Source organism: Asparagus officinalis, chromosome 2 (genome assembly GCF_001876935.1).
Source record: "Asparagus officinalis chromosome 2, Aspof.V1, whole genome shotgun sequence".
NCBI lineage: Eukaryota > Viridiplantae > Streptophyta > Magnoliopsida > Asparagales > Asparagaceae > Asparagus > Asparagus officinalis.
The window spans coordinates 34,663,401-34,680,920 of NC_033795.1; the positions used below are offsets into that span (position 1 = coordinate 34,663,401).

Sequence of the window (17,520 nt, forward strand, 5' to 3'; positions counted from 1 at the left end):
GGCCGGTCAACGCATTGATAATTTTGCCAAAATAAGGCTAAGGGAAAATTCCGGATTAAAAGATGATTCTAGGGAGTTCAATTGTGATCCAGATATGAATTCCCGACGAAGATGACCAGTTCAACGTTAACTCAACGACATGAGCTAAGTTCAGAAACTTACGTATCAACTTCAGTTCAAGATTTCGATAACGGTCAGACGATAACGCAGTACCAGAAGAACTTTATCTATTCGACAAAATACTGAGTGGATTGAAGACTAAAGAAGTCAAGAATTAAAGTCATTCACAGGTCCTACCCGATCTCCTCCACAAAGTACTGAAGAGATTGAAAACCATGCCTATCTTATCCAAAGCATTCCAGACTCCTTTATAAAAGAATGAGTTTGAAATACTTTAGAGGGGGTATCTGTAGACGTCTAAAAATACCTATAGGTGTCCGCACGTAGCTCGAAACGAAGAGAAGACGATGAACATCATTATCCGAGTCAAGAAGGATTATCCGAGTGGCCCGCGCTTGTCGATCAGCTCCAAGTGACCGAACACGTCGGTCAGCCCTAAGTGACCGAATGCGCTCGTCAGTCAGTTCGCGTGCGTCAGTCAACTCCAAGTGACCAAACGCACTCGTCAGTTAACTCGCGCTCATCAATCAGCGAAGCATACAAGTCAACAAGACAACCAAATACGCAAATCGGCAAAAAGTAAAAGTCCAGGAAAGTCGGGAAACATCGAAAGAACTCAAACAAGGCTCGGAACTTGCATGGCGCACGAGTCACCTCTTGGTGACCCGCGGCCGCACGGGTCACCTCGTGGTGACCCGCGCACGCGCGGGTCACCGTGGTCTGTCCCGCGCCCAAAGTTGTCCAGAACGTCCAAAACACGTTTTTTGCTGTTTTCACGGGATTTCTTCTGTTCCAGAGTTCCCAACTGCCTAGATATCATCTCCAAATGTGGTTACATGGTTGTCAATTGAGGATAAGGCCAAATCCATCGTTCTTATCCAAAAACCCCTAACCAAAGCCTATAAATACATGCCTAGGGGCTCATTTCACGGAGGCGAAATTTTATCAAGAGGGCGAGGTGCTGTTGGATTGAGGAGTCAAAGGAGCATGAATTTACAGCGAATGCAAGTCAGATCCCGATGAACTTCAGTATAAAGAGGAAGGTTTTCGAAGCATCTGAACTCGTATTTCCCCCCGTCTGTTCCTTGAGATTAGGCTTGGTCTTAATCTCGAGAAGAGATACTGATTTCGCTTGGTCGATTTCAGTGCTTCAAGCGAATATTTCCTTGGTGAAGTAGGAGCTCCGTTAATTTTCTGACAACAGGATCTGATCCGCGATCGTCCACAGATATCAACATTCCCAGCACAGGCGAAGACCCCACGCAAGCAAGAGTTGATAAACAGTTCTTGTGTTTATTTTCTAGAAAGTTGTAATCTTTATTTTTCTTATTTGAATTCATTGTAAATGATCAAAGTTGTAATGAACTCGATAATGAAGACTACTTTCGACGAAAACAAATATCACTAGTAATCAATGGAGTAAGGCTTCTAAAAATCTCAAATCGTGCTCTGGAAGAAAGAACAACCATGCACTCTTTTAGTAAATTCATAGGAAAATATGTAAGAAACAAAAGCATTTCAGCATGTTCAGTAACACAAGCATGTATGTAATTTCAGCATGTAAGAAACAAAAGCATTTCAGCATGTTCAGTTACATTCTGGCATATTCAGTTACTATGCTGAAATGCTTTCGTAATTTTCAGCATGTACGAAACAAAAGCATTTCATCATGTAATTTGCAGCATGTAAATCACAGTATGTAAGAAATATGTCTGGCATATTCAGTTACTATGTTGAAATGCTTTTGTAAATTTTAGCATGTAAGAAACAAAAGCATTTCAGCATGTAATTTCCAGCATGTAAATCATAGTATGTAATAAATATGTCTGGCATATTTAGTATGTAATTTGCAGCATAGAAACAGTCTAGCTATACAGTATGTAAATTACAGCATGTGTTTTGAAGATAACCATTATTAATTTTGAAATTTTGAGAAAACCTCTGCCACTCATGAAATCTCGCGATCTTTCTTTTACCTTTTTCTTTTTGGTCCCATGAGAGCCTCTATTGTTAGTTAGTTCATGTTTGGTGGAAAATTTGTAGTAAATAAAATGAAATAAATTTGATTTGTATTCTCTCAATCTTAATTATAATTTGAATTCCGATTACAAAAGAGAGAAAAATTGATCTGAATTCTCCCATTTGTTTAATTCTGGGTTCTTCACAGTAGCGATGGAGTGTTTCCTTTGAATGCTCGTGTTGAATTTGCTCTCCGTTGACGATCCGCACGTCTTATCTTGTTGGAATAATTAACTTGCGTTGCAAGTTTAATTAAGAACTCTTAACGAGTTTTGTAACTCAGAGCGAGTTAAAAACTCTGTGAAAAGAATTGTTGAAACTGAACAATCGATTAATAACCAAGTAGGTTTTCTTTTGCTGAAAGATCCTCCAAGACTTGATCTTCTCGCTACCAATAACTCTCTCTAGCTGATCTTGTAGATGATTTGATCTTCAAAATCTAGCCGAAAACTCCAATCTCCAAGAGAATCCGCCCTTGATCTCTAAGAATCCCCAGAAAATCCTCTCTTGGTGGTTTGATCTCCCCCAAAAATTCCAGCCTCGTAGGACATTGAAGAGAACTTGTTTGACTAAGTTCGAAACTCTAGCTGAGTTAAGAAACTCTTTTGAAAGAGTTAATTTCAGAAAGGATTAATAATCCTTTTAGCCAAGAATAACTGATCAATCGTTGATCAGAAGAACTGGCTAAACAAGTTTTAAAACTCTGATCGAGTTAGGAAAACTCTAAAAAGAGTTGATGATAACAAAGGAAGATCAATCATTTCAAAAGAGTAGCAGATCTCTTTCTCTCTTTGGCCGATCTTCAAAAAGCATTGCCAGTCCTCTATAGGTTCGGTAAAACCTCTATATCTTCAAATCCAACTGATAGAAACCAAGATCCACCATTCAGAATTAGGAATAACGAGTATAGTAGCTACTCTCCAAGTTTCACGTCGATCAGACCACAGATGAGTGTCCGATCATCACACCGATCACTGATGTGCAAAAGTGACTTTTCTCTGCACTCCTGGAACGATCAGGTTCGGTAAAACATCTATATCTCCAAATCTTACCGATAGAAAGCAATCTCCACCGTTCAGAATTAGGAACCACGAGTGTGATAGCTACTCTCCAAATTTCACGTTGATCGGACCACGGATGAGGGTCCAATCATCACGATGATCACTACTGTGCAAAAGTGATTTTTCTCTACACTCCTGGAACGATCAGCTTCGATAAAACCTCCATATCTCCAAATCTAACCGATAGAAAGCAATCTCCACTGTTCAGAATTAGGAACGAGTGTAGTAGCTACCCTCCAAATTTCACATAGATCGGACCACAGATGAGGGCCCGATCGTCACGCCGATCACAACTACGCAAAAGTGACTTTTTCTTCTCCTCTCTTGTTCTCTCTTTCTTTTATTTTCATCCATCCCTCTGCCACCAGCCCCTATTTTGCTGTGAAAACCCCCTATTTATAGGGATTTAAGGGGTATAACTACCCTCTTAATTAGCTCCATAATAGGGGCTTAATTGCCCCATTAAGCGGAGGACCGTTTCAAGAATTTGAAATGGTCAAACGCGACATTCGTGTTGAAGAGATTGTCAATTATAATCTCTTTTTTTCGAACTTTTGTGAGGATCGTCAGATTGTAATCCTTACATTTAGCTCTTGATAATATGAGAGTCGTCAATTTGTAACTCCCGATGTTGATTGTGAAGGCTGTTGAATTAGAGCTTTCATTAGTTGTTGTGAAGGTCGTCAGATTGTAACCTTTATCGATCTACGTGAAAGTCTTCAAATTGTAGCCTTCTGGAAGCCGTCAAATTGTAACTTCTATCATCGGTGTTTGATGAGGATTAGCTATCTGTTGTGATTTTTAGACAGCTTACAGTTCAGAATGCGAAACAACTTAAATATCTTTTAGGAATCAATCATTTCAGTTAAAAAAACCTCTAGAATGTAAAAGATAATCTCAACCAATTTACAATGATTTGTCACTGACGGCAAACACATCTAGCCTATCAATTATGATCTAGGCATGTTGATAATCCGAACTGTGAAGATCTATATGTATTTTACATCAACAACACTAACAATTATGTGAATGGATACACCAGCATGTTGTTACTATATTATTTTTACGAGAAAATAATTCCCTTGACTATATGAGGTTGACTATGCGGTGTAGATTTAGCCGTTATCAAGTTAGAATGTGAACTCAGCCTAGAACATTAATTCAACCGTTGAACCAGACAAAGGAAGTTGTGGTTAGGTAGTTCGTAGTAAATGTGTTGGTAGAATGGCATGTGCATTGATGATGTGCATTGATGATGCTTTTGCAGTGTTAAATGAGTGCAAATGTTTCATAAACTTTTATCTCCTAAAATCTTTATTGAAAAAGAAAAAAGCCTCAGGGACCCCAAATAGGGGACCCAAGGGGGACAAGTGATGTATTCCCCTGAATGCATGATGCGCTGTTCATGAACAGTGCATCATGCATTCAGGAGGGGACACCTCACATGTCCCCATTGGGTCCCCTATTTGAGGTCCCTGTAGCAGCACCCATTGAAAATTTATTAACCGTGATGTTACCTAAATAAACTCTCTCAATTTAGATCACTTACAAAATACACATCTTTATATAAAAATTTAGAACATCCAACGCTAATATAAATAATCACATAATATATGCATTCCACTTCTTAAAGTAAGAACATAATTAAACAAATGTAACAAAATTTTAAGTTCATGAACTATATCTTAGACAAGAACATGAGAAACTTCCATTCTATCAGAAGCTGTGAAAATGATCATGCGCTTTCTTCTTGTTAAGTAATCAAAATACCGAAACAATAACATTTCTTTCTTTTGTAAAAAGTTTGAAATTATTACATCACCTTATAATTAAGGGAAAATTATGTCAAGATCCCAAAAGCAATATTTTCATGTACCGCGGGCCCTTTACTTTTTTTCTATATGGTTCAGCCTCAAGAAATGTGACATCTTGTGTTGTAGCTCTCTTTTAGTAATTGTTACCTGCCAACTCAGCATAGAGAAGATAAAAAGTACAAAATCCTAAAATGCCCTTATCTCTTTCATGTTAGGTCTATTTAGAACTAACATGAACTCGTATTAGAACTAACATGAACTCCAATTAGAACTAACACAAACTTTTATTAAAACTAATTTAATTTCTTTTAAGTCTATTTTAAATCATGTTATGTCTAAATCAACTTATTTTAAGTCTAATTTAATTGAACTTAACATGAAATTAGACTTAAAAAAATTAAATTAGACTTAACATGATTTAAATTAGACTTAAAAGGAATTTAACATAATTAAAATTAGACTTAAAATTTCGTGTTAGGTCTAATAAAAGTTCATGTTAAGTCTAATTCCATGTTAGGTTTAATAAAAAGTCGTGTTAAGTCTAATTTCACGTTAGGTCTAATAAAGTTCGTGTTAGGTCTAATTTTATGTTAGGTCTAATAAAAGTTTGTGTTAGGTCTAATTAGAGTTCATGTTAGTTTTATTTCATGTTCATGTTAGTTCTATCTCATGTTAGTTTTAATTCATGTTGGTTCTATTTCGTGTTCGTGTTAGTTCTAACTCAATTCGTGTTAGTTCTAATTCATAAATTAGAACTAATATGAACTGAGTTAGAACTAACACGAACACGAAATAAAACTAACATGAACACCAATTAGACCTAACATGAGTTAGAACTAACACAAACACGAAATAGAACTAACATGAACTCCAATAAGACCTAACATGAAGTTTTATTAGACCTAACATGAACTTTTATTAGACCTAACATAAAATCATGTTATGTTTAATTCAACTTGTTTTAAGTCTAATTTAATTAGACTTAACATGAAATTAGACTTAAAAAAGTTGAATTAGACTTAACATGATTTAAATTAGACTTAAAAGGAACTTAACATGATTGAAATTAGACTTAAAATTTCGTGTTAGATCTAATAAAAGTTCATGTTAAGTCTAATTTCATATTATGTCTAATAAAAATTCGTGTTAAGTCTAATTTCATGTTAGTTCTAATAAAAGTTCGTGTTAGGTTTAATAAAAGTTCATGTTAGGTCTAATTGGAGTTCATGTTAGTTCTATTTTCATGATTGTGTTAGTTCTAACTCATATTAGGTCTAATTGATGTTTATGTTAGTTCTATTTCGTGTTCATGTTAGTTCTAACTCAGTTCGTATTAGTTCTAATTCATGAATTAGAACTAACACGAACTGAGTTAAACTAACTCAGTTCGTGTTAGTTCTAACTCAGTGTTAGTTCTAATTCATGAATTAGAATTAACACGAACTGAGTTAGAACTAACACGAACACGAAATAGAACTAACATGAATTAGAACTAACATGAGTTAGAACTAACACAAATACGAAATAGAACTAACATGAACTCTAATTAGACCTAACACGAACTTTTATTAGACCTAACATGAAATTAGACCTAACACCAACTTTTATTAGACCTAACACGAACTTTTATTAGAACTAACATAAACTTAAACTTAACACGAACTTTTATTAGAACTAACACCAACTTTTATTAGACCTAACATGAAATTAGACTTAACACGAACTTTTATTAGACCTAACACGAAATTTTAAGTCTAATTTCAATCATGTTAAATTCCTTTTAAGTCTAATTTAAATCATGTTAAGTCTAATTCAATTTTTAAGTCTAATTTCATGTTAAGTCCAATTAAATTAGACTTAAAATAAGTTGAATTAGACATAACATGATTTAAATTAGACTTAAAAGGAATTAAATTAGTTCTAATAAAAGCCCGCGTTAGTTCTAATTAGAGTTCATGTTAGTTTAATAAGAGTTCATGTTAGTTCTAATAAATAGACCTAACATGAAAAAGATAATGGCATTTTGGGGTTTTGTACTTTTTATTCTCTTTCTATATTAGTTGACTGGTAATAATTGCTAAAAGAGGGCTGCAGCACAAGATGTCACACTTCTTGGGGCTGAACCATAGGGAGGAAAAATGAAGGGGCTGCAGCACATATGAAGATATTGCTTGTGGGGTCTTGACACAATTTTTCCTATATTAAAACAATAGATCAATAGTACATATTATCCAATTATCAATGCATCAGTCAGCTTTATTCTCCTTCTGATGGTACTGAAGTTCTGGAGCTTTGATCTTGGATTATTGAAGTGACTTCAGAAAACCATGTGAAGAAAATTAAGAAAAGGAACTTATAAATTGATAAAATGAAAACAAAAGGCTCAACTTTTTCTCAGTTTTCATACAAAATCTTCAAGAGGTTTCTTTACTGACCTCTGTAATGGGATGATTTTAGCGTTCCAGCTAATGAATTATCTGAAACATTCCTGTTCAAAGATAACATAGTTTCAAGCACTATAAAAGATTTTCCAAAGTTTTCTAGTGCTTGAGAAAATTATATTTTAACTACTCACAATATTTCCAAGCTTCCAGTGGTAGCAAGGTTGAGCACTTGAATTGGCAAAACACCAGATAATTTATTTCCATTCAATTCCCTACAAGAAGTTAATATCTGTACGTTCTGTCAACAATATTACATACTTTATTAATAATTCTTTAAGACCATTGAAATTAAGCTCTATAAGTGCACTTACATATATCTTAGTGATTTTAGATTCCCAAGTTCAGGAGGAATGGCACGGCTTTTGAATTAATATAGAGCTCCATCTTCACTAAATTTGTTAGGGTTCCAAATGCTGAAGGAATTGATCCACTTATATTATTTTCAAAAAGATATCTGCAAATATTATTTTTCATTAATATACATATATGAAAATTTTAAGAAATAAAAAAATGCAAAGTAACTAATCAAATATAATGAAATTTTAAAGTAGTAAAATAAACATTTGCTTATGTATCATTTTAATATAAAATCGAATCAAAAGGAACTATTGCTTACAAATATTGAAGGTTTTCCAGTTCTCCTAATCTGGGAATAAGAGGTCCAGAAAGTTGTGCATTGCCCAAATCTCTGCAAAAAAACATGAGTGAAAATATTAATAATACACATAGGATACAATTCTTTTAAAAAAAATATAAATATGTTAAAACTGCCTCAAATTATAATGATATGTACTATACTTACAATCTTATAACTGAATTGTCACCGTTGCATGTGACATGAAACCAAGAGCAGGGATTGACTAAAGTTGGCTCCCAACTTTGAACAGCATTGTTTGGGTTAGTCCAAGTTATTCTTTGTGCATGTAAGATGTCTCCTGCATGATTTTAATTAAGTTAGATAAGTTTTACAAATAAATACAACCAAGCCAAAAAAAAGTAAGTCATTATTTCTGCAAAGCAATGCAAGTTAAACAATAAAATCTCTCTGCCTTATCAATTTCTAAAAGCAAGTTTAGTGGTTCACCTATATGTATGTTATGTATGTGTGTGTGTATACATACATGCATACATAAACTTTGTTGTTAGATGTACTGGATGAAATAATAAAAACTCTCAATCACTTAAGAAATAAGAACTGTTATATACCTCCGATGTTGCAACTCATTAGTGATGGAAATGCAAGCCCAAGAAGGAGAAGAGCCGTAACTTGGATCCCCATTAGACAAGATAAATGAATGAATTAGGAGAAGGATTAATAGTGATATAGTTCTAGTATTTCCTTTATGCTTGTGTCACTTAAATCCTTAAATCTATGGCCACGTCAGAAGATTAACATACAAGTTTTGAAAGTGAGGGACTTAGACAAAGATGATTCCAGATATAATTCACGGTCAATTTCTAGATAGTCTTTAATTATTTTACAATAATCTTTTAAGTCCACGTAGGAAAAAGACGGGTAGGATTAGAAATCAATATCATCTTCAATAAAGTAGAAAAGTCTTCAATTTAGGCAGAACTAGTCATCGAAGAGTCACCATGATTGTCAAATGACAATGTTTCTACTTATTATGGCCATTTTTCGATGGCAATTGATGGAAATTTTCCAAGGTGAACTAATATTTTGACCATTTACTTGTATAGCGTATACACGTTTTAGAATCTGTCAACATGGCATATGTGGGCCAATATGTTGTTATAATATAAGTGGAGATATGCACTAATGTTATAATATAAGTGGAGATGTGCACTAAGTAATATGGTAAGAAATGAGTGCATTGAAGTAGGTGTTGCTCTTATTCATAGTAAAAAGAGTAAGAATCGATTAAAAAAACTTACGGTTTTTTTATAAAGTGCCTATGGGCACTCTATAAGAGAGGAGAGAGATAGAGAGAAATAAATTATGCACAGAAATTAATACAAATCAGAGGGACCCATGGACTATTCATCTCTCTCTCTCTCCTCCCTTATAGAGTGCCCATGGGCACTCTATAGAAAAACCGAAAAACTTAAATCAAATTCCAAACAAAGATCACTAATTGCACTAGGGACAATAACTGATAAGATTATACAGCTAATGGGGCCCATGAGAGTTAATAATAGATCTTAAAGAAAAGCAATTGAAATGCATGACATATTGTAAAACTAACGAGCAGATAAGCATAGTGAAGGAAATGTTATGATTGATGTAGCTGAACTCAAAAAATGGGAAAATGACTATATCATGGAATAATCTTTCCATGAGAGGAAGCTTCCAATTGAAAATTTATACTCACCACATTGGTGAACTCCATCATAGGATGTAAGTGATTATTATGTCAGTTTCTTTCTTGTTCACCAACTTGCTAGCATCAATCCGAGGAAATAAATCTTGGTTGTTAGAAGTAGGAATCAGAGTGAATAAGCTTTTAAAATTCAATTCCAATTGGTTATACAGGCCCATTAAAATATTGGACGGCCCAATTGAAATTTTATATTCACCTCATTGGTGAATTCCATCATAAGATGGAAAGTGACTATTATGTCAGTTTCTTTCTTGTTCACCAACTTGCTAGCATCACTCCAAGGAAATAAATTTTGGTGGTTGCAAGTAGGAATCAGAGGGAATAAGCTTTTAAAATAAGAGTCCAATTGGCTATACGGGCCCATTAAGATATTGGACGGCCCAAGTCCTAGCCCTTGGGTTTTGAACTAGCCAGCCCATTCATACGCATAAGGTGACACTTGGCTAAATATTTATATATGTACGAGTTGCTAAACCGCATCACGATCCAGGAAAATATACTTAATTGTATCCGTTAGAATACGTATATGATTATTCAAATCTACAACCAATAAGATATGATTACGGATATATTTTTAGTGAAATATCTAGATCCGTATCCGAAATATCCAAATAAATATTAATCATACTGTTACGATAGTTTTAATCCTTACATTATGGATTTGAGGTTAATTTTGATGATCAATATGTCTAATCTTAGCTTTTTAGATAAAATGAACATATTAATGAACTCTTTTGTATCACATGAACTATATTTTTAACACTATCTAGTTTTCTCATATCTGTTTTTTATCCGTATACATATCCGCTCATATATCCGGATATATATAATTTTTGGTGGTTGCAAGTAGGAATCAGAGGGAATAAGCTTTTAAAATAAGAGTCCAAATGGCTATACAGGCCCATTAAGATATTGGACGGCCCAAGTCCTAGCCCTCGGGTTTTGAACTAGCCAGCCCATTCATACGCATAAGGTGACACTTAGCTAAATCTATCTACCCTTTAAAAGAGGGAGTACTAGAAAAACTTTCACTACCCCAAATTGCCCTTCAACTTTTGTAAATATAACAAAGTTAATTTGGATCTAATTAATGGGCAAATTTATGTGGTGTTTTTTATTATTATTAAGAATTTATAAAATGAGTTATAAAATCAAAAGCTTTCACACCCAATAAATTCCAACTAATTGTCACAAGTTATGAGTTTTTTTACTTAAGAATTAATGGAAAATTTGTTACGAAATGAAGAGGCTAAATATAGCATGGAACAGTGAGAACATTTCAGATTCTAGGACTCTAAAAAGGTTTCCGAAAGTAGCCTGGCAACATGCCCGCTTGTTGTGGAAAAACTCGGTTCGTCTTCTTCTACAACGAAGGATGTGTTTCATGCATTGAGATTAAACAACATTCTTAGATGTTAGATTGATGCCAAAACCAGTAAGGTATCTTTATTAGCTAAGAAAAAAAAAATATTTTCCCCCCAAAATTTTTATGCTGATATTGAATTACCCATACATCTTCTTTTTGTTGAAGAGAATTGTGGGGAATTGCACAGGAATGCTAGACTCAACTGATTGTGCCTCCCATTTTGTTTGAAGAGAGCTGCTCGAGCAAGTCAATCCCCCTCCATCTCCCTCCCTATTCCTTCTCTCTCCTCTCCCCTATCGCTAAAGGTAAACTTTCACCAAACCCCCTATGTCTTTTCTCTAATTTTCTGTTAGTCCATTCTGAGACTCTCCTTTGATTTCACCAAACAAAAGGTTCTGAAAGCACCGTCTACGACGTGAGGCTCGATGGCCGGAGAGTCACCATCAAAAAACCTGTCCTTTCCTCTTCAGACGACCTCGACAAGTTCCACAGAGAACTTCAACTGTGGTGGTAAGAAAGTTTACACTCCTTTAGGTGGTTTTCACTTAAAGTTGGGATTTTGGGAGTGCCCATGTTGACCAATATGGATAATTTTGATGTTGGTTTTTTTTAGCGTGAAGTGAAGTGGATCATCCTTGATTGGCTAAGTTGGTTATTGCTCATGCGAGGCCTCCAAATTATTTGTTTTTCTTTGAGTTTTATGAGTGGGGGAATTTGGCAGAGAGATTGCATGTTGAGGAGTGGAGCCCTGAGATTGATGAAGAACTCGTGATTACTTATGATCTCGGTATATTCTTTTGTATAATGTGTTGTATATGACTATTTACCGAAAATATCCTGTGAGATCAAATTAGACATTGCATTGTTTGTTTTGTACTAAATTGTTTGTTATTATTTCAGCTGATACACAAGTTTATTATGCTCGAGTTCTATTTCTATTGATATAGTTACATCCTTAATTGCCTTCTCTTTGATCTTCAATGTGTTCTGATATTATTTGAAACTTTATAAACATAAAAAACATATTTTCATTTTTCTGATGCAGAATCAAGGTTTTGATGTGTCATTGTCAGATGCCAGTAGTGTTTTTGATTCCATAAAGGTGATAAGCTTTCAACTCCTATGTATTCTTTTTCTTTTTTGCTACTTTTCCATTTAGTGAAGTGATATAACTTAAACCATTATTACATCAGTCGCTTAGTCAAAGTGATGGAAGATAACGATATGATTCTAGCAGTGTTGAATCTAGCACTTATGTTGCTGGTACTGAAATCTTTTACCTTTCTTGGTATCTATGTTGAAAATAACTTAACACTGGTACTGAAATCTTTTACCTTTCTTGGTATCTATGTTGAAAATAACTTAACACTAGATGCTACATTTACCAGTTTATGTCTTTTGTAATTATTGCTTCACTTTGATTGGCTGGAAATCGTCTCATGTTAATGTTATAACTGGTAAGTACAACTACTGTTGTGCTTGATCAAACTGATCACTTTTCATGCTTGTACGGTTGCAGGGACAACACTTGAAACACTTGCAGGAGTGGTTTCCCTGGTAGATCCAGAGGTGGATCAATCAAGGGTAAGACTTACATTACCAATGTTTGTTATTTAAATTGCATGATTGTGTTATGATTAGCTTTGAGTAACTATTTGATATCAGAATGATCGTTCATAATTTTTACTCCTATTTAAAAATTAAGGAGAATATCTCTTAGTTTTGCTTATAATTACACTTCGTAGATTAGATGCATTGCTATCCCACTAAACTTTATTTTGCTTAAATGTAAGACTCATTGGCTTTAGGTTAGTATGGCAATGTGATTCTATGTTAATCTTTCGTGGCCATTTGAAAATAAAAATTCTTTATTTTACTCAAGCTCTAAGGCTTCTTGCAAAGTTGCAAGCTTGCAATACATCTTGCTAATCCATAATACTCTGAAGCATTATCACTAAGAAGGCAATACTTCGTCCAAGTTGTGTGAGATAGGAATGCAACATGCGATTGAGTACCAAATTGAGTGATGACTTTTTTTTCATAGGTAAAGAATATTTCACTGATTATCAGGTGTACAAGGGTACTTAGGCATTCCAAAGTATAACAAAAGTAGGCTTCCAACAGCAAGAAAAAACATCACAATGCTGCATGAGAGAACAATATACAAATATAAGTTAGTGTCATTTAAAATCACCAAGTTTGCAGGCCATCAAGCTGTGAATTTTATTGAGTAATCCTGCGAGGGAATTGCTAATGCCTCTAAATTGTCTGCAGTTTCGTTCCTGCTAAATATAGTATATAGTTGCTGTTAGACCCTAGAGGGGGAGTGATTAGGGTCTTATGCTAATCTAATCCGATTTTATGCCAATTAAAATTAATTAACAAGTTATCCTAGTAAGTATAAAATACAACAAGATATGTAAGCTAGGATAAGCAATATGAACAAAGAGATATATCCTAGCAAAGAGATATACAATATGATATATGCAAGGATATGTAAACTAACACAAGGGTAAACAATATGAACTAGATAGTGGATGATAAAAATAATGAGATATGGACAATGGCGATAAGAAATATAAACATAAGATTGAGTGCGTCAAAGCAAACTCAAACACACGATATGATGACGGAGTTCGGACCTTTCGTCCTACGTCTTCGCTCCCCTCTCCCGGGGAGAAATCCACTATCACAACCGGGTTTTCTACGCTCACCCGAATAACGTTTACAACCACACTGTGTCGGTTTTCAACGATCACCGATCAACGTATACACTCACTCACAATGTCGGTTTTTAACGTTCACCAATTAACGTCCACTCCTCACACTCGGTTTTCTAGCTAACCGAAAACTGTACAATCTCACAAAGATAACAAATGATTTGTTCTCTAATACAATGCGAGAACTCAATTAAAGCTTAACTCAATGTTATAATTTCTCACAACCCTAATATACTATGTATGTAAATACTAAAAGCTCATGTGGGTGTGTGTAACAATAAGAATAAATAAAGCAACTAAACTCAAATAAAATCTAGCATATAGAAATTATGAATAAAATAATAAATAGCTAGAAATAGAGTTTAGGAATTCTTCTCTGAAAAACAAGAGGGAGAGATGGATTAAAAGGAAGCTCAAACAATGTAGATGATCTCCTCCACTTGTGAACCAACCAAAATAGCTTTAAACCAAACTTAAACCCCTATTAAAACTTTTATAAACTTATTTAAAATATCCCATTGGTTACTGAGATAGAAGGAGGTTTGAGGATTTATATAGGAAGAGGAAGCAACAGCAAAAACCCCAAAGGAAAAGACCAAACAGCCTAAGAATCAAAAATCTGATTCTGTACCAAAAGAACCGTTGGGATAAACGGCGGTCGACCGCGGCGGTCGACCAAAAACAATAGGAGAAACTCCAGAGAGTTCGACGGTCGACCGCGGTGGTCGACCGTGAGGAATTCAGCTTGACGGTCGACCGTGGCGGTCGACCATGAAAGTTTCTGCTGCCCACTATGGAAAAGACTCATGCGCAGTCGACCGTGGCGGTCGACCGTGAACTGATATATAAAATTTTATAGTTTTAAACAGTTTTCTAATTTTAAAATACTGTTTAAAAATATCAAATAAATTCTAAAAAATGTAAAACTTTGGGGAATGATTATAGACATGATAATAAACATGCTACAACAAATGGTTTCTAAAAAGAACTTCCTAAATGAAAAATATTATTATTTTACAAAATAGGCCAAAACATGAAAATGTAAACATGTGAATTTTGACATTTTGGCTAAACCATGTTTTAAAACTTTACACAATGATTATGTAGACTTAATAAAATATGTATATGATTATTGTTAAGTCCAAAAACCAAGAATACAATATTTTGCAAATACAATAGAAAATGAAACATATGAGTATGTATATAAAAATATATTTGTTTCATATCTAAGTAGTTAAACCAAATCACAATAATAAATATGAAATATGTAATTTCATATTTGTAAACATGAAAACCCAAAACCATGCATGTATATATATAACTATATATATACATAGAAACTAAATACATGTGTGTATATGATATTGAGCTTAAGGTACTTAACACACATAATATAAAACCTAAACTAAGTTACCCAAGCTAGATCTTGATCTTCAATAAGCTCGACTTGGTACACTTGCGGATGAAGCTTGAACTTGATCTTTAACTTTGAATTGCGTAGGCTTTACTCTATAATTCCGCCAACCTAAATTGGATATGATCGTTGTGGCGCAATCGATCCAACCTCCAACATATTTTTTGCCTAGAATAAATATAAAACACAAATACTAGACAAACAGTATTAGATGTAAATTATTTGTAAATCATCATCAAAACAAGAAGGCCAACAGTTGCTACAAGCAGAGCTCTTCTATGCCTTGAACCTGGACATTTTCTTCTCTCTAGAGTCTTATACCAAGGCCGGAATCTAATCCAAGACTTATGTCTTCCTTGTAGCCTCATATAGGATAGTATTTGATCACATATTTGAGCTGAAAATAAGCATTTAAAGAACAAATGCTCAACAGTTTTATTATGAGCCCACAAAGGTTACCGTGTGCATCATCTGTTCTCCCCCAAGCTTTAACTTTATCCTTGGTCATGAGCTTGTTGAGCATAACTAACCACAAGATTTTGTCAAATCATGCTTATGTATTAAGTTAAAAGATTTGAGACTGTTCATATCAGTGTAAGTGATAATGTGCATTTATAGTACTTGATGAAATAAAATAAATTGGGTTAGAGAGATTTGAACCTTGTGAAATTTTACATATACCTTAAAATTCACAGATATAATGGTATATTATTATAATCATAAATACCTTGGGCTCGAATTTAAAAAAAACAATAATAATTTAACCTTTTTTACCTTCAATAAATCATCATAGGCTATATCTCTTTCGCTCATTTGTTAGAACTATAAGTAGATATAGTAGTTTAATATATTTTGTCTAGAGAGCTTTATTTTTTTCCCTTTCCTTTTTTAGTTGTTTAATAATAATTGTAATTGACTCAATTGTTATATACTAAAGATTCTGAAATTTGGAAATTCCTATTAGAGAGTAAACTTTTACTAAATGGACATTATCAAATATCTTGCAATATCTTAATTCATGTAAGCAAATATGAGCTCAAATGCCAATTGAAATTACTATGAGGAAAGTACTAATTTCATGATACATATAAAAATTGATAATGCAATTGCTAAAGGAAATTATTAAGCTTACAAGCTACAAGTCATATGATAACTTAGAGAATTATAGTTAGCCAAAACGCATTTGCGTCTATTAGCTTAATTATTCTATTGATAGACTCTATAGCATAACAAATATTATAGATGTTAATGTAAGAAATGTTGGCAGACATTATAATGTAAGAAATATTGTAGATGTAATGGGTATTTGTTTAAAAAGAATGTTCTTTATAGGAGAGATTTATTTCTATATTGCTTTGTTCATTATCAATGATTCAATCAGTACTTAGGTGATCTGCTCTAATTCCTTATGCATCCCTGTTTCATGTTCCTTTAACTTTGTGTTCAGAAGGTTATATGTCTTGATTTGTCCTTTTTATTGTTTTAGCCTTTCCTATGACCATAAAACCATAGCGAAATAGTAAGAGACATGGGGGGCTGCTAGGAGATCAACAATTTGATGCTATTTAGTTGAGGTCAGGTCTTTGGTGAATGGAGATGTTTTTAAGCTCTATATTTTGTTGCTAAATGTTGCTAATGTTCCAATTTTTTGGTGTGAGTATGTTAGGAGTTGTTTTGATAGGTTTTTGATGTATACAGCTAGGGAATTTTATGTTTTTTTTGGTGTGATGTAATGAGAGATACTCTTCATTTTATTCTTTGGTTGGGGATTTTGATGATTATCTGTAAGTAGATTGTAATCACCCATTTTTTCAAAAATGTATTGCTCGGTTGGGGTCTTCTTTCAAGACTCAATCCTTTCTCTTAAGAAGACATGAGAAGAGCTTGACTTCATAGTGATTAACCGATGCTAGATAATTGTCTATGCTACTTGACATGTATTTTCTTGAAAACATATTGCACTTGCTGAACCAATTCTATTGTATTCTATCTTGAATGCTGGTCATATTATTTTGTTATAGGACACAAAAGATTTAATGTTCAATCCAAGTATCTCATTCATTCAATGAGATTATTAGGGTGATTCTTAGTTGTTATATCCAAATATCTAAAAGATTTTAACTTATTCGTTTTGACGTTGCATAAGGTCCAATGACTTTATTTTATGTCTATATATTTGATCCATTGCTTACATTCAATAATTTAATAACAAATCTTTCC

At 33.8% G+C, this 17,520-nt stretch overlaps 1 long non-coding RNA gene and 1 pseudogene across 1 annotated transcript; one reads left to right on the plus strand and one right to left on the minus strand.

Annotated features, from left to right (window-relative positions):
* LOC109829482 lies at positions 7,191–8,740 on the minus strand (annotated as a pseudogene).
* On the plus strand, positions 12,239–16,804 carry LOC109829483. Its single transcript, XR_002244030.1, has 3 exons — positions 12,239–12,268; positions 12,686–12,750; positions 16,787–16,804. It is a non-coding gene; the product is annotated as an uncharacterized LOC109829483 (long non-coding RNA).